Source organism: Uranotaenia lowii, chromosome 2, assembly GCF_029784155.1.
Source record: "Uranotaenia lowii strain MFRU-FL chromosome 2, ASM2978415v1, whole genome shotgun sequence".
NCBI classification, from domain to species: domain Eukaryota; kingdom Metazoa; phylum Arthropoda; class Insecta; order Diptera; family Culicidae; genus Uranotaenia; species Uranotaenia lowii.
Genome location: NC_073692.1, coordinates 88044146 through 88063894, shown reverse-complemented (window position 1 = coordinate 88063894; position 19749 = coordinate 88044146). Strand labels below are relative to the sequence as shown.

Sequence of the window (19749 nt, the reverse complement as noted above, 5' to 3'; positions counted from 1 at the left end):
GACAAAAATGACAAAAATGACAAAAATGACAAAAATGACAAAAATGACAAAAATGACAAAAATGACAAAAATGACAAAAATGACAAAAATGACAAAAATGACAAAAATGACAAAAATGACAAAAATGACAAAAATGACAAAAATGACAAAAATGACAAAAATGACAAAAATGACAAAAATGACAAAAATGACAAAAATGACAAAAATGACAAAAATGATAAATATGACAAAAATGACAAAAATGACAAAAATGACAAAAATGACAAAAATGACAAAAATGACAAAAATGACAAAAATGACAAAAATGTCAAAAATGACAAAAATGACAAAAATGACAAAAATGACAAAAATGACAAAAATGACAAAAATGACAAAAATGACAAAAATGACAAAAATGACAAATATGACAAAAATGACAAAAATGACAAAAATGACAAAAATGACAAAATTGACAAAAATGACAAAAATGACAAAAATGACAAAAATGACAAAAATGACAAAAATGACAAAAATGACAAAAATGACAAAAATGACAAAAACTAAAAAAAATGACAAAAATGACAAAAATGACAAAAATGACAAAAATGACAAAAATGACAAAAATGACAAAATGACAAAATGACAAAATGACAAAATGACAAAATGACAAAATGACAAAATGACAAAATGACAAAATGACAAAATGACAAAATGACAAAATGACAAAATGACAAAATGACAAAATGACAAAATGACAAAATGACAAAATGACAAAATGACAAAATGACAAAATGACAAAATGACAAAATGACAAAATGACAAAATGACAAAATGACAAAATGACAAAATGACAAAATGACAAAATGACAAAATGACAAAATGACAAAATGACAAAATGACAAAATGACAAAATGACAAAATGACAAAATGACAAAATGACAAAATGACAAAATGACAAAATGACAAAATGACAAAATGACAAAATGACAAAATGACAAAATGACAAAATGACAAAATGACAAAATGACAAAATGACAAAATGACAAAATGACAAAATGACAAAATGACAAAATGACAAAATGACAAAATGACAAAATGACAAAATGACAAAATGACAAAATGACAAAATGACAAAATGACAAAATGACAAAATGACAAAATGACAAAATGACAAAATGACAAAATGACAAAATGACAAAATGACAAAATGACAAAATGACAAAATGACAAAATGACAAAATGACGAAATGACAAAATGACAAAATGACAAAATGACAAAATGACAAAATGACAAAATGACAAAATGACAAAATGACAAAATGACAAAATGACAAAATGACAAAATGACAAAATGACAAAATGACAAAATGACAAAATGACAAAATGACAAAATGACAAAATGACAAAATGACAAAATGACAAAATGACAAAATGACAAAATGACAAAATGACAAAATGACAAAATGACAAAATGACAAAATGACAAAATGACAAAATGACAAAATGACAAAATGACAATATGACAAAATGACAATATGACAAAATGACAAAATGATAAAATGACAAAATGACAAAATGAAAAAAATGACTCAAATGACAAAAAAGGCCAAAATGACAAAAATGACAAAAATAACAAAAATGACAAAAATGGCAAAAATGACAAAAATGACAAAAATGACAAAAATGACAAAATGACGAAAATGACAAAAATGGCAAAAATGGCCAAAAGACAAAAATGACAAAAATGACGAAAATGACAAAAATGACAAAAATGACAAAAATTACAAAAATGACAAAGATGTCAGAAATGTCAAAACTGTCAAAAATGACAAAAATGTTAAAAATGTCGAAAATGTCAAAAATGACAAAAACTTCATAAATGACAAAAATGTGTTGCCAATTTCATTAACCCTGATTAAGGGTTCCTCACGCAATCGGACTGCTAGCAAGCCAGTCTCCGAAACAACTTATAAATCAAAATAGTTGTTTGCAATAGTAATAAGAAATTCAATTCAACGCAGACAGCATTATGTTAGGCCGTCATAAAGCACTTTATATTATGTGGTTCCAAAATTATGCAAACGGTAGAACAATGATTGCCATGATAAAACTCTATTGCTACTATAAGCCTATAACTAATTAATATCTAGAATCGCACCTGTCTGTATATATGGTACCGCTGTAATCGAATCTGCTCCCTCAGCTGCAACTCGACGGGGCCCCGGACTCCTTTACTCGTCCTCAACATGCATACATTCAGCTCTCATGCAATCAAGTGTAATGCTGTATGTAAGGACGCATGCACTTTTTCATCCCGTATCAGCACTCACACTCCATCGGTCTCTCCAAAATCGATGACTTCTCGCATGCAAAATAGACGCCCGTGCCGTCCTAATGTGTCAGCGCCTACACTCACTCTCGCTGGACAATGTTCGAAGCATGCAATGCGTCTTGAAACGCGTTTAGATTGCGCCACCGCAGTTGTGTATATCACCCCTCTCAGTCATGCATCCTTTCACAATTGAACAACTGTATTGCTCCACTGCAGCTACCACTTTGCCAGCGTTCCGTGTTATTTTCCTGGTAGTATTGTCCTTTCTAGTCCTCAAGGTGCATTCCTCTCACCGATGAGATTTTCCTCCAGCTGGTCACTCGTTGCTTTAGCTTGGGTAAGTATGATTTCTATTGCCGCCCTTCAGGCGTTTTTTATACAGTCAGCAGCTATTTTGAAAGGCCCTCCTATGAGGACCTTTCTTGGATTGCTCGGACCTTCCCTTTTGGCTTAACCAATGTCAGCTTGTGTGGTGTCATGAGATGACCACAGGAGCCACCAGCGGTGTTTTCTCTTTCAGAAATTGATGCTTTTCCCGGAACTTTCCGTCTGGCCTCTCCAATGCCAGTTTGACTGGTAAGATGCGATAACCACAGGAGCCACCAACGAACAGTGTTTTCTGTTTTAAAAGAATCCAATGAAGTGTTTTCTACGAACATCAGTATGATTTCAGTTTTACCTCGCTTGGAGAACTTATGCTTTTCCCGGATGATTCGAAATGCCTGGCTCTCTTCGGAAACGATTCACTATGGTGAAATATGACCAGATTAACTGCTTGATTCGACTGTCTACTGTGAAAATCGCTTTACCTGTGCAGTGACTATCGACCATGCAGGAAGTTCTGTTGCCTGTCAATGTGTTGACCAGTACGGACCCGTATTCGGACAAACGGTTGCTGTGATGCCTACTGACTTCTAAAGCTTGCTGAGCTGATACGTGGTCAAAATGACTCTTCGTGCAAAGCACGCTTACTGCCTCGTGTTGCAATACACCTGTAACGTATAACCCTTTATTAAGAGGAGGGTCTTGTTAATATTTCGGTGGCCACTTACCGTGGTGTTGCAGTAGATGTTGCTTAGGTACTATTCTTATTCACTTAAGGCATTAGCGATACTGGGAACACACTGATTTGTTAAATTTCCACAGGCTAGGTCGATCTCGCCTCGAAGCGGAACTGCTTTTGACAGATGGTTCCGTAGCCTGTGAGAGTGGCTTGGCTGATTTTAGCGGTTTATAATTGTGGTGCAATTTTAGCGATACAGTGACTGGTGGATTTTATGATCCTGCACGATGGTTTTTATGCATGATTTTCTAGGTATGTTCTGCCCAAGCAGAAATTATTGTTACAAATGTTAAAAATGTCAAAAATAAAATAATATTTACTTAAATTTGTCAAAAATGCGAAAAAGCTAGAAAAAAAAAATGAAATGTCAGAAGCAGAACCACCAAAACTTGCATAATCATTTTGCCTGAACTATAAAATTAACTGTTTCTTCAAATTTAAATGAATTTTAATCTTTCGATCCAGAATTAAAATAAATAGTAAACTGCATCAGTAAATAATTGTACATTTCTTGTGTAAAGTTAATATTGATGGATAGGTTTTAGTAAATAGAAATAAAAACTTGTAACAATTTTCAAAAGGAAAAAAATCTAAATTTCTACGATTAAAAGAAGTTTTAAATTTGACATTAACTTCAACTGGAGCGATGCTGAAATTCAATTATTTCGAATTGTTATAGGTTCAAACCATATTAAAAAAAATAAAATAAAATAAAATATGAATTTTGAATCAGACAAACATATATTAGGATATATTTAAATAATTTTTTGAACTGAACTTAACTCAAAACTGTACTGTTTAGAAACTTGAACTTCTTTAATGCATAGAGCCTCGAATGACAACTGCTCGTGAATAAAACCTTATAACAATTCTGAAATCCATCAACAATTGAAACGAATAATACTCTTCACAGAAATGATAATAAATCTGGTGATTTCCAGTATTGAATCAGGCGTCAGTAAAATTGAGTACACAATTTTTCCTCAATCACATGTCAACGGATCAGTGTTGTAGATGAACTAAAAAACCAAACATTCTTCAATGAAATAGTCCCTAAAAACTTAAAAATCTTTGTAAACTGGAACCTTCAAATCTTTCACTTTCGCCCATTCCCGACAAATCCAAGTCTTACTTCATTTGGATCTATTCTTAGGAGAAAAATTCTAAAGCTACTCATTTTTCCACAAAAGCGCCTCAAGTATCTTTCAGTCTTTCCGCCCTAAGCTGCAATCAGAAACACAATTGTTTCTTCTACCACCGTGGAAGGAAAACACAAAATAAGTCCAAAGGTATACCGGGCACATACAAACAAACATACATACATACATACAGCTTTCCCACATACAAACAAACAAACAAAAATACAGACACAAATCGATTCCGCTGCATGGTGACGGGAAAAAGTGGGCAAAAAGTGATGTATTTTTCCCTGTTCTGTCTCTCTCTCTCCTTCTCTCGCTTCGTCGTCTTGCATTATGGAATATTATAAATTTTCTATTCCCGGCATCTTACCGAATACTTACCGAAAGGATTTCAACTCCTATTTACGCTTGTCAGGTGCTTTTATTTCCATATTTTGAAGTTTTTCTTCCGCAGTTGAGTGCGGCAACCGTTAGAGGAAGTTTCCGATGTGGCTGAGTGAGTTCATGCAGCGTTGTGTTTTATAAGTTTATGGATTTTTGGACAATTTGCCTTATCTGTTGACATGTAAGACTGTAGAGTTTAAGGAAAGAAATTTAAATTAATTAAATCCATATTTGTGTGGTACTTCAACATGAGGAACAGACACAAATGTTGACAGCAGCAAATGTCCTACTGCAACCCGTCAAATCATTCTGCATAAATAAACCCAAGGAATGGCTCCAATCGTTTTTTAGTATTTTTCTTCGTTTTTTATTTCTTAATGGCGCGCTATCGGAACCATATTGCAAAAATAAGGCCGAATGATGGATGCTTCTGTGAATGGAATTGCCGGTGAACTGTTTCACCTTTTTTTTTTTTTTCCTCTTCTGCGCTCCCTGGAGTGGGAGAAATATGCTCGATTCGATGGCGAATCGATGTTCGAAGGTGTTTTGCATTGATGAAAAAATTGGAAAAATTCAAGATTCTTGATTTGATATTTCATTCCGCAATTCCCCCGCGTGACGAATGTCAAATAATAAAGTTTTTGATGAAGGAAAACAATACCACTAGGTTTTCATTTTTCCATTGAAGGTAAGGTTTACGAATCATTATTTTGCGCGAATACTTTAGCGAAGTATAATTGATTTCAGAAGGGGAAATTTTGATGAGGGATTTAATCTCGGGACCCAAATGCCGCATGGTTCAAATGATTCTGAAGACCCGAACTTATTTTTAGACACATAAAATCTCGCAATGAGCCGATGCATCACGAACTATTATCGGCAAACTTATTTTTATTATTGCACAAAAATATTTATAGCTTTGCAAGAAAGCAAAAAAACTACGGGAAGCTTCACTACACAAATGTGTTCGAACCGGAAAGGCACACATAACAACGCTTTCTCGTAGGCCAAGGCAAACATAAACTTTTACAACCTCAACGTTTATCTGCAACCCGCAAACAACCACTTTCTTCCCGTGTCTGGTGCAGAGACTCGCTGACCAGGCAATATTTTATGGACAGTGCTCGACCCTTTCGGTGAACAAGCCTACATAAGCGGCCAGGGGGCTGGTTCAAATTAGATTCTTTTGGTTAAATTGAAAAAAAAACGTGCCAATCGTAATTTTCAGTGTTTTACATTATTAAACTGATTTGAGAATCGCTAAGAAACGTCTTCCAATTAAGAAAATAAATAATAGACTGAGTCAATTTGAGGTCATTTTTGAATTTCTCAAATCCTGGGGTCTAAAAAGCTTCGTCTTGTTCCAAAACTCATCCGTAATTTTTTGGACAATTTTTAAGTAACGTTAACATGAGAAAATTTGAACTTTTAGGTTTGTATGGTAAAATTAAATATTTTGTACTGAAAAATCATCATCATTTGTGTTTCTTCTGTGGAACGACGAGCCAGCTGACAGTCTGTGTGCCAATTTTTAAAATTCCGAAAGGAAATTTTTTGCTGAACAACTTTGTCGAAGACCGTAACTTCATATCTTATTAGACAAAAAAGTTATTAGCTGTTTAACAGGGGTATGTCTTTCCACATTGATCAAACAATTGTGTGTTCAACAATAGATACAATAGAATCAAATATATCGACATGATTGATTTTGAGCACTCAATGATAAATACTATAGATTCTGCTACATATTTGTGATTGAATTTCTTCATTCTACCATAATTATGATAGATTCAACTATAATTGTATGATTGATATTAATAAGATTATTCAGTTATCTATATGTTTTATTTTATTTGATTCATATAAATAATTAGGAAAAATGTTGTTTCGGAAGTTTTATAGGTTTTTACTATTTTAGTTGGCTCAGAACCTTCAATTTAGGTTCCGAAAAGAAAGCCATCAGAAGAGTAGAAACATTGTTGTTTTTTTAATTAATTTTCCATTTTTATGATCAAACAAAAACTTGAACCTCCATAACATAAAACAACACAAAGATTGCCAATCTCAGCCCACTTTTCAGATCCTTGAAGTAACCATAGTGGATGATCAGCCGCACGTCCGGCTTATCAATGGCCATACCTAACGTGATGTTAGCCAGATTATTTGAACTTTGTTCCGGAGAAATCGTTCGTGAACCTCTCGCCGCTCCACTGTTTCTTCCGTCTGCTTCTCGCATGCTGCCTGAAATTACGACAATTTGGATTATTTTATAAATACAATTTAATGTTTCATATTACCTTCTGTATTCGAACCTGCAAGAGTTATTTCTCGTTCTTGAGCTTGAGCTTAGATAAACCGTACATTTCAGTAGTTGCTTCTCCGTGATTGACAAGAACCATCAAAATTGCACATAGATCCAAATAAATGGGGCTTGGGATTAGCTTACCATTTTCTGTGTGCACGTTTCGAAGGTTCCTTATCTTATATGGTCAATAACGGCGCCGGCCACGTCCTTACGGTTCATCGGGGAAAGGGAAGGATTGTTAGTTCGACTTCCGTTGCTACTAGAGACCGAATACACCTCTAAATCTCCACGGTCGTCACAGGAAGGGTGGTTTGTTAGTGGGGAAGGTAAATTAGATCTGGATTCCCTTTGGGAAGGGATGTGATCAAAGCAAAGTTAAATATTTAATGTTCGTCGCGTCGCACACTATCGAGTTCACCGCGTTTTTATTTAAAGCAAATACATCCTAACGTGGCATTGTCATACACATACAATGTACTTAGCACCGGTGCAACTCACCGAATTTTACCGCGCGTTTATGACGAGAAGAGCAAAACGTCCTAACGTGGCATTGTCATTCACGTACAATGCACAATTATATCGCGCGCTTAAAATGAGAAGAGCAAATGGTCCTAACGTGGCATTGTCATACACGTACATAGCACAATTTTATCGCGCGCTTAAAATGAGAAGAGCAAAACGTCCTAACGTGGCATTGTCATACACGTATGGCACCGGAGCAACTCACCGAAGATTATCGCGCGCTCAAAACTAGAAGAGCAAAAACGTCCTAACGTAGCATTGTCATACACGTATAACGCACTTGGCGCCGATGAAACTCACCGAAGTTTTTCACGCGTTTAAAACGAGAAGAGCAAGAACGATCTAACGCATTATGCAAACGGGGAGAGAAAGAGGAAAAGAAAGGAAAGAAAATACGCATCCGATCGCGCCTCGCTTGCCTGATGTACACTTTTCCCAAGCAACTGAACGGAGGAGGAAATCACCATTGTTGCCCTCTTGCTCCAGCAGCATTAATACACTTTATTTATTAACACCGACGACCGACCGAACCTATTCACGTCAATTTTCACCACGCTAACAAAAACACACACACACACACACACACACACACACACACACACACACACACACACACACACACACACACACACACACACACACACGCGCGCGCGCGCAGAATTATGTTAACTTGATGATGATTGAGGATTTTTGAATTTTGTTTGCGTTTTATGACAAATATGTTTCAATCTCTTTACCTTGAAAAACAAATAGTTTTATCATTTTTATCACATATCTTACAGACATTTTAAAAAATCATTTCCTAGATAGCGCTAGCTTAAAAACAAAATTACTCACCAGATGTCGGTAGCACAAGGTACACACAAAATTTCCGAGGCCGAAAATTAGCAAAATTTTGCTCAAATTTGACCAGCTAAAATCTTAGCAATCAATTTAGCAATTTATTTTTACTAAAATTTTAGCAAAATAACAAAATGTGTCCTGACTGAATGTTTACTAATTTTCAAGCAAACAAAAACCTTTATTTGCTAAAATTTTAGCAAAATTTATTTTTCTAACGTTTGCTCGAATTTGAGTGAAATCCAAAATTAAATTATTTTTAATGAAGGGTTTTCATTTTCAAAAAATTAAAAAGTGAGATTTGATTTTTTTTAATCTTCTTTTTTATTATCGTTCGCATCACTCTGCGGGTTTCCAAAAGTGTATTCCATCATCGCGGTTATTAAATCTTCACCACTGAAATCTGAAAAACAGAAATAATTAAGTTTAGTGCATTTCATATTTAGAAGAATAGAAATAAAACTATAATAGCTAGACAGTCTATTTTTTTGTTACCTGATAGTAAAAACACTGACCACCAAACAGGTCAACAACACACACAACCCGGCGGAACCACTACTGCTGCTTCCGGGTTCGGTTTTGCGCTTCACCATTTCTCCTCCTTTCTCGGTATCGCGTACCGGTATGTGCAGCGTTAGGATTCCGCTATTTTTCCACTAGTTACCGAACCGGTAACCGTTCCGCTTGAGGAAGAATGGCTACTTCTGCAGCATTCCCTCCCACGAGATGCTGTTGATCCTGGAAAAGTTCGGAAACCTGATTAGTCGATGCCGATTTGAGGATCTGCATGAATTGAAGGTATCGGAAGCTTTCTAAATTTTCTCTATTTTTCCTTTTAATTGCATCTACCAGCATTGTATGTACTACCAGTACAACTTACCTAATCCAAATTCTAACCAAACGACGAAAAACTGAGGAGCAGAACAAAAATGTTTTACCCGCGCGCGGTGCAAAATGAAAACAAGAATAATCTAACAGGTTCCCGCCTGTGTCGCCTTTCTAAAATTTGAGCACTTAAAGAACGCGGTTTGGGCACAGGCTAAAAGTTTGAGTCCATGCTACTATAAATGCTAAAATTAGTAGTAAATTAGTTATTTTACTCAAATTGAGCAAAAGTCACGACAATTTGGGAAAGTGCTAACTCGACAGTAAAAAAAAATTTTTGCTAATGGAAAGTAACAGCTCATTTTTGCTAAGTGGAGCCTCGAAAGTTTTGTGTGTACGCGAACCTTTTCTAAACTCTACTAGTGACATCTGTATGTCACTAGCGGAATTTTTAGAACCACCATGCACTGACGCGTCATCACAAAACCATTGCAAAATCAAAAAATAAGAATTCTTAAATTACCTGTTATCTGCGACAATTTTACCTATACCTCCATAACCGTCAGTAGCACAAACACTTCAGCCACGCTCCAAATGAAATTATTTATCAAAAGCACATATGTAACACCTGAAAATCGGCTTAATAAAATCTGATACTAAAAAAACACTTTCAGCTTGAGCCAGGGGTGCCAGCTCTTCCTCCCTGCAAGAGTTATTTCTCGTTCGGCGAAAAACTATTAAATAGTTAAAAACAATTTGTCACGTCTCACGAATGAAAACTGAAATAGCGGCAAAAGAAAATCTCAACATTGATGCCAGTTTAACCAAATATATTAAGCCCGAAACAAATTTCAAATCCTTCTTTTGTCACTCGGAGTTGGAACATCGCGAGAAGGGGATAATCTTCTTCTTCTAATATATAAAGATGAGTTGGACTATATATGTTTGTTTGTATGCACCTTATACAAATATACACTGCTCAACCGATCAGCTTAAAATTTGGTACAGTTATGTGTTTGGACCCTGGTAAGGTTTTAGTAATAGTTTTGAGCCCCTCCCACCTAAGAAAAGGGACCCTCCCATACAACTTTCGTTTTTATTCCCACGAACCAAAAGTCATGGCATCCATTTTGCCAGCCGATTTTCGTTTCCTCTGGCGGGGTTGTTTTCCCCATCATCATGGGCCGGGCATTAGAAACGGCCATCCAGAGTTCACGTGTACTGGAAAGCAAATCAAATCCTGCTGATGGTTAAAAATTTGATAGCAAAATTTTTGGCGGGCTTTTTTATTTCTTCTACTGTTCGTAGTTCGTAGCACAGGTTAGAAGCACGTGGTTCTTGGATGAAATAGCAAGTCTACTTTTGGCATAAAAAAATACTCCTAATTCCCTGTTCGGAGAAAATTGATTAGAACAGTAGTGGTTTTCAATGTGGTCCCGGAGGGCGTTGAAGATCTACAGGAATATACAGCGTTTTAAAGTGTGGATGCAATTATTATTCTTCATGATGAATTGACTTCTTTAGCTGAATAACTATTTGGACTGTTTGCTGAAAACTAATGTTCCAGCTTTTAGGAACCAAAAATTTTCATATTTTTGTGATTCCTAAAAGATAAAGAAAAATCGATTAAATACAGAGATATAAGCTGAAGGCTGCTCTCTGAACCCTTCCATAGCGAAGTAGGAATTTAAACGGGGGGCTAGACAATAAACGTCATTTTCAGGAAAAAGTTAAAACCGAATCCATCGCATGAAACTTATTAGAAATTTAATCTGGCATTTAGGTTTGTACAATTAAATTTCATAGCCCAATTTATAACTTATGAGTTATTGTTTATCATCAATGCGGTAAATTCTACCATCAAATTATGAAAAAGAAAATGAAACCGTTTGGTACTGCAAATTAAAAAAAAAGATTTCTAACGATTTTTACATTGATCACTTATGATAATTTATGGGATAGCTGTGTCAAAGAATAGAAAAATTGAAATATTACTTAAATATGATCTTTTCCATAACATTATAAAATTGGCGGTTTCGGTTCCAAGATGATGTGTGTTTTGATAACTGCGAAAAACTGTTAACGGAGCTTTCAACATGTAAATAAACTATTCATAAAACAGTGTGAAATTAAACAACGAAAAAAGCACATAAAATTTAAAATATGCAGAGTAAGTTTTCAACAATGTTTCAGCTGAAGTCTTTTTAGGAATTTCTAAGTAAATATAACTTGAATAAACCATTCTACAGGCAGATTATCCATCTTGAAAAGTGGGATAATCTTCAATAGAGGTCGTTCGCATATGTTTACAAGCTTGAGATACTGGATTTTCATTAGATATTTAGCACATGGAAAAGATAATAAAAAAAACATCGTTATCATTTGAGGATAAAATAAAATAAGGTTTAATCAATTTAAGTTTCCTAAAACATTTATATTTCAAATTTTTTTCGTGATAGGATAAATAAGCATTAGAAAGAAATTATTCTAGATTTTTTTTTATGACACGAATGCCACGAAGATGGTAAAGTGTCATTAATAAAACTTAATAATAACAATTCTAGATTTCTATTAGCATCTATAAGTTTTTGAATAATATAAAATCGATAAACTTTGTAAATAAGACCAATAAGATCTGAAAAAAAACTAACAAAACATACAAACAACATTTGGCCTAACATTTGCGAAATCCTGAGAAACGATTATGTGATTAATCGAAAAAATTTAAATGTGGATCAAAATTTGAATTAGGTCAAGCTATTTTTAAGTATTTTTTAACACGAATGCCATATTCATGGTAACAGATTTCTAATAAAATAAATAACAATAATTACTTGGCTAAATTAGGGCCAATTTTTAAATAAAGATGAATACAAAGCTTCGGAAATTAACAGAAGTCAAATGATTCATATTTATTGATATTTAAACTGGAGCAAGGCCGTGTAAAATGAGCTAATACAAAATAATGCGAAAAACAAATAAAGTGAAATAAATTGTGCGAAAGCTTGAATGCAACAAAATTGCATACTGTATCATCGCACAAAAGCTATAAAGCAAGTAATTTTCATCGAAGAATTCAATAAAATCAAGAATACAAAAAAATCAAATAAGACCCATCTTCCACAATTTGGTCTTTGGGTCTTGTAATCGTTCGGATACTTGATTTTTTTTCTCGAAATTTTCATAACATACTTCAAACTTTATTTAGTCCCCCTTTCGTGATTTTTGGGAGTTTCGAAGGGAGGAGGGGGTGGCAACAGAAAAAAATTGATATTTGTTCCAGCCTTATTGTAAAATGCTCTAGGTACTTTCTAAATATATTTTACAAAGACAGCAATAAATATATATCATAAAATGAAAAGTTAAATCTATTAAATTTACAGTTTAATGCTTTAAATCAATTATACAATTGTATTAAAATATGTTATCACTGTAGTTGAATCAATTATACTTTAAAGCTGAATTTATTATATTGATAGTTGATTACGTAAGATCAATCAGCGGTCTGTAGTTGAATCGATTATATTTATAGTTGAATCCCTAAAATCAATTATATAATTGTAATTGAACTTATCATATCTATAGTTGAATCAATTATACTTTTATAGTTGAATCCATGATATTGACAGTTGGTTGCGTAAAGTCAGTCAGAAATTGATAGTTAAATCTATTATATTTATAGTTGAATGTCTAAATTCAATTATACAGTTATATTTGGATTTATTATATCTATACTTGAATCAACTATACAATCATAGTTGAATCTATTATATTGATAGTTCACTGCGTAAGGTCAATCATCTGTTTGTAGTTAAATTTATTATATTTATGTTTGAATGCCTTAAAATAAATATATTTAGATGATTGATATAAAAAGCTGATATAATTGAAACAACAGTCGTCTTTTTTCTTCGTGAGGTCAAAAGCAAGGCGCTTGAGATTAGTAGCACATTTTCAATGTATAAAATCGATACTCTCTCTTTGATCACCAATAACAGCGCCGGCCACGTCTTTGTAGTCAATGAATAGTGCAGATTTCGGTCTAAATAACAGTATTTCGACATCTTTTAGAAAACCTCTCTGGGAACACTATCAACCAGAAAATAGACGGGGGGTCGGTTCAAAAAAACGTTTTGTTATTTTATTTTGTCTTTTAAATGTATATTTTTCAGTTATTTTCATGAAAAAATCGATTGAAAATAACTACAAATTTTTATTACTTTACACGCTGACTTATAATTATAAGAGATCAAAATTTCGTATTTTTAAAACGAAAATGAGATAATTCTTATAAACGTGGGCATTGTTGAAAGATGCGGAAAAAGAACAAAAACGCGAAGGAATAAATTCAATTCCCGAACAACACAACCGTCGAAGAAGCCACAGTCTATGAACCTGTAACTGTAGAAGGCATACATGAAGCAGATGAATGCGTATGGTAGTGGCTATGGTGGTGAGTTTTTTTTTTTTTTTTTTTTCAATAAATCTCAACTTGATAAAACATTTTTCCTTTTTTTCATCCGCCAGGAAAAAAAACATTTCCTATGCCCCGACTGCACGAGGTACCACCATTTATAGCCTAGGTACCCATCCGGAAGACATCGAGACATCGAAAACTAGATCAAGACATATGTGGCCATAATTCAGCCAGCACATTGGCATCTCTGGCTTTAACACAAATTAATACAAATGGGAATAAACGAAGCTTCACTTTTAAAGTGACTCTTAACCCAATCAGTTTGCGTTTGTTTCAATTAATGAAACCCTATTAAAATTTTTAAATTATAAATTATCTAACTACCCTTTGTGCAAAAATACCAAATAGGCAGAAAAAAGAGAAAGGGGTTCGTGTTTAGAACCGAGGTTACCTCTACCTCTGCATCCTAGAAAATAATCTGCTTTGGGAGGGTAGGTAAAAGAGGCTAGGAAACACTTGTGAAAAGTGTTATGATCCTATCCTGATTCTTCTTTTTTATAAAAAATCTACCATATAAACTAGATGCATATAATTTACTACTTTTTGGTATTATAAAATGCTTCTTTAATAAAAACTTACTAACGTTTCTCTAAAATATATTGTAGAATGCAATACATCGAATAAATAAAAAAAAATAACGGTAGTACTTTTCAGATTTACTCGAGACGACTTGAGATGTTCCAAAACTAATTTTCGAATTGTTATTTGCAACAGTTGCAGAAGTGCAAAAATGCGCTGCATTGTGATACATGATAGGCGAAAAACTAAAAACATAACTGTGTGAATAGTTTGCTTCGGTTTGCTTTACAACATTCCCGTTCTGAAAATAAAAAGACAATACATTTTTTCCGAAATGCTGCAATGGAAATGGAAGTTTAAATCAACTTCCGAATTACGAAAACGTGATATAAGGCTTGAGCTAGCGCGTAACTGCATAAAACTCGTCCCAACCAAGGTTGCCGAAAAAAATTCTGTTTTTTTTTTTGCGAAAAAAAAAATCCGACATTCTGTGATTCTACCTAAAAAATCTGCGATGGTATTCTGTGATGCTATTTCCATTAATTTCATTGAAAATTCATAGCTAGTTTTTTTCTAGTTCTTTTACAATTTTATTGCGGATATCAAATCTTGTCATATTTATCCATTTCAAAGTTAGAAATCCATGATTGGTGACATTAATAACAATTATTTTGAAAATCTGTTCTAAATTAAAAAATCTGTAGATTTTGTAAATTTTTTCAAAATTCTGTGTTTTGTGAAACAGATTCTGTGATGAAAATTTGCTCAAAATTCTATGAAATTAAAGATTTATCTGTGAATTCGGCAACCTTGGTTCCAACCCCCAATCCAAGAGAAACATACAAACTCGATTCGGATCGTGCTTGAAGTATACCTTTTTGAAACAGAACGCACTTTCGGTAAAGAATGGGTTAAATTAAAAAAACTACAGAATTAACTCCAGGATTTTGTAGGCTGTCGTCGAAGAAAACGGTCAAGCTTTTGTGATTTTTTCTGAAATATGTGATATTTGTGAAATATTCGAAGATGGAAGCTTATGGTGGTTATGCTTCGAGAAAGGAAACCAACCAGTGGACTATCCAAAGGAAGACCAACTATTTAGCCTCGGGTCCTCCGAATAAGCGAAGTCGGCAGTTTCTTCATCATTACCTGACCCAGTTAAGCCACTTTCCCAGACACTTTTACCGCAGTCCTGAATCGTCCGTCGTTTCCCTTTGATTTGGTGAGCCTGTTCTTTATTATTTAATTTTTTTTCATCTATTCTATAAAGAAAATCACAATTACCGAAACCCTATTAAATCATATGAAGCGTTTTGCAGGGAACTCCACGCTTCATTCCTACCATGTTCCTGTATCTATTGCGAATTTCATCACATGGTTGGCCTGGCCGAAGTAGTATCTGCAATGCATGTTCTATTTATCAGATACTATGTTGAAAAGAAAAATGAGGCACGCAAGTTTTTCATTTTTCAGGATTCATACATGTTTTGGCCATGCTGGTGTGAGAAGAAGAAGAAAATTATTGAAATTTAAAAAAAAACAAAATGCAGAAAAAGAAATAATTCTAATATTTTGACGAATCTTTTATCTCTGCCCTAAGCGTACGAAATCGAAATAATAATAATCTCATAAAAATATTATAGATCACCGAGCAACCAAATCACATACTTAGAAAATTACCGAAGTAAGGTCATATAGTCTCCCAGAAATATCTACAATTTTCAGATTGAATCGTTCTAATTCGCTCGAGCAGAAGCAGCGGGGCCATTTGCAGGATCGCATTTAAAGTGTTTTCCGATGAAGGTTGTTGGCCCCCTCCCGACTTCGAAAAATCGGTTTTACATCCTGTTTGCTGTGTCTCTCTCTCTCCCTTTCTCTGTCTCGCTCTCGTTTCCTGCTAGCCAACTTTATGTGTGCCCTCTGCACGGCATCAACCGGACTCATCCGTAATTCGGAGAGCATAACCGTCACCATGCCGGAACGGAATTGGAACATTCTGCGAGGCCGGCCAGCAAGCATCCATATGTTTACGCTACTTTTGATGCCAACTCTGGCCAGCATCCTGCCAGCCAGATGCCACAGATCCGGAAGCTGTGGGGGAAAAACTAATTTCCTATTTTCATACATATTTCAGAGTACCCCCTGTTCTTCTCTGGTGTTAGTGTTAAATATAATTTTATTATGAACGTTTATTATTCAAATTACAGTTTCATATTTTCGATGCAAAAGGCTGTTGGATGGTGTGTTTGGACTGTGTAGGTACCTACTCTGCCCGGGCACATCGCAAAACAGCACCTAGGGATGCATCCCGAATGGCAGGATGTGTCACTATCGATTGTAGGGAAACAGAACAATATTAGTTTTTGGTTCAAATCAAAACAGGATGAATGAACCGCAAGGATGAAAATCCCGGAAAAAAGAACAACAAAAAAACGTTCGAATCAAAATTGAATCTAGAACAAAGAATAAAGAATTTCAGTTCATATTCATAGCTCTGACTTTTAAATAAGCTTTAACATGTTAATCTTCCATTAAAAATGACAGAGATGATGTAGGTACAGATTTTGTCCTCTTTAAAGATGCATTGATGTCCATAAGTAACATCCAATCTGCCCTCAAAATAAAGTTTAGAAATTGTCCATACACTGATGTTTAGACTGGTTTTACTCTCCCATTTTTCTTCTGGTCACCACAAACAAACTTTCAGGGGTTATTTGTAATAAATTATCAATTCTCGCCAAATTTGAGCTATTTTGAAATTTTATCTTTGATATCCAACCGCATTTTCATTTGCTTAGGTATGTATAAGACGGGTGTAACATACACAAAATCATAGAAAACTTAAATAATCGGAACTCAATTACCCATCTCAACTCGGGACACTACCATCAACACTGTAAACTGACCAAACAATCTTCTGCGTACATTGCAATAGCTCGACCAGCAGCAGCATCAACGACAGCAACAACAACATCATCGTCGGAATGGTTCGGTATTTGGAGTTTTACGGATAGAATATAACGCTTTTTATAGTTTTCTGTGGTCACATCAAGACCTACGAAAACCACAAGCATGTTTGTGGGCAGCATGACAAACTTTGTAGCTGATGCCTTGCCGTAATGTTTTATATTCATTGCACTCCTGTACGATATGCACGTTTGCTTGACGTTTGCTTTGAGCAATATGATTAGAAAGTGAAGTGCTTTTCTTGTCGAGTGCAGAAAAAACCATCAAAATCATTATTGCGAGAGTTTTTTCGAATTATCGCATCCAGTTGAAATTTTTTTGAATCCCTTTAAGCTTCTAACCGAATCAGAAATTCACTCCGGCAAATTTCTGCTCCAAGATGTTTCTCGATTGCACATTTTTGATGATTTTTTACCAAATAATGAAACAACATCGGTATGCCATTTTGCTCAACATCATACATCTAGACAACACAACACAGCATCTCACCTGGCATGGCCTGACCCGGGCCAAAGATGTGGTTATTGCTTGCACAACGAAAATCACTTCTATAGTTGCAAGCTCGTTCTTTGCCTCGTAAATGCTTCGAATAACGGCAGCGTTAGGAAGAATTTTAGCCATTCTCAAATCCGGACAAAGAGAGTGTGGAATTTTTCGGTTGCGCTGCCATGGAACATTGAATTATCGCTGTAGCAGAACGATCGTCAAGATGGAATCGAGGCCACAACCAGACTTTAACGATGAAATAACTGGCATTCTTGAACGGGAAACTCCTGTCGGCAGCAAAGCAAAACAAGCAGCAGCGTCGCATCCTGATAAAAACATTTCCGATGCATCGAGCATAAACATTGTTCGTCTTATGACATGAAAAGCACCGTATTGAATCATTAGAATTTTAAATCTTCCATATTACCATAAAGTAGGATAAGTGTTTCTAATATTGCAAGTGTTCCTTATTTCACCATATCGTGTGATGTCGACCAATTGTGACGTTATTTTCCACTTATCACAACAACAACAAAAATTCTTAATGCAACGAAACATGTGAACAATATAAAACACACAGTTTAATTTTTCATCTAGGTGGAGTTTCTAAAGAGATTCGCTCATTTGAAAATTGAACAATATCCTTAGCGTTTTTTCTTTAAAAAAAATTCTTCGCAAGATAAGATAAGGTTTCCGGATTGCCCGGTTTTATCTGCGTTTGCCCAGATACTTAAAACAAAATTTAACAAAAGTCCGGTCCGGCCCGGTTTTCCGAATTTCATTGAAAAAAGCTCGGATTTTAACCGGATTCATTCACTTCATTAGCCAGAACAAACAAAAATAAAAATCATCATCACTTTCATCTGTACCGTAGAGCCGTCAACACGTACGCCGGAGCATCGTATCGTTGCTATGTACCTGCAGGAACATTTAACATTATTTATTTTATTCTTACCTGTTTTTCAATCAGCACTTTTCAAAATAATTTTCATTTTCTTTTATTCATATCTTTCTCTTTTCTTTCCAGCACGGGGAAGTCATCGGCCGGCTCAAGAGCCGGAAGAAAATGGATTGCCGAATCAATCTAATTGAGGTCCATCGCCCAAAAAAGTTGAAATTTTCAATTCATTCGATGTCCTTCAAAACATCGGTGATGAGGAAATATTCATATTTAATTTTGATAAGAGTACTACGAAACCTTCTTTCTTCATCTTATACTCTTAAAAACGAAAAGGTTCCACCAATTACGGTCACGATTCCGGACTCCAATGCCTTTCGGAAAGAAATCGTCACTTACGTCAAAGATGTAAAGATTTCTTTTCAGATCGGACGAAGAAGAACTGCTCGTATATTGGCAAAATCTTCTAATAATTTTCAAAAATTTTTAAATTATTCGAATAATAAAAAACACCAATTTTTTGCGTACGACACTAGAAGTGATCGTTCTTTTAAAGTTGTACTTCGTGGTCTCACCGGCGATCAGACACCGGATGAGATCACAACTGAATTAAATTCTTTGTTAGGTTTTTCTCCAATTCAAGTTATTCAAATGAGGAAAAGAACCAACACGAATAATACTAGTAGTGTTGGTTTTGCTCCTGAGCTTTATTTGATCCATTTTAAAAAGGATCAAGTTAATAATTTGCAAATTCTTGAAAAGGCTCGTCTTATGTTTCATTGTCGAGTCAAATTTGAACCTTTTCGAAAGTTTTCTACCAATTTTCAACAAAATATTACGCAATGTCGTCGATGTCAAGCTTTTTGTCATGGCACTAAAAATTGTAGAATGAATGCCAGATGCATGCTTTGCGGCTCATTCGATCATGAAAAATCTAAATGCCTTTTTGGTGGTGATAAACCACAAACAGAATTTTTCAAGTGTGCAAATTGCGCAGGAAAACATTCCTC

The 19749-nt window shown here is 34.8% G+C and overlaps 1 long non-coding RNA gene across 1 annotated transcript; it reads right to left on the bottom strand.

Moving 5' to 3' along the window:
• Nucleotides 1-8794: 8794 nt before the first annotated feature.
• Nucleotides 8795-9643, bottom strand: LOC129749678 (uncharacterized). Its single transcript, XR_008738129.1, has 3 exons — nucleotides 9448-9643; nucleotides 9063-9305; nucleotides 8795-8970 (listed from the first exon to the last, which is right to left on the bottom strand). It is a non-coding gene; the product is annotated as an uncharacterized LOC129749678 (long non-coding RNA).
• Nucleotides 9644-19749: the final 10106 nt, after the last annotated feature.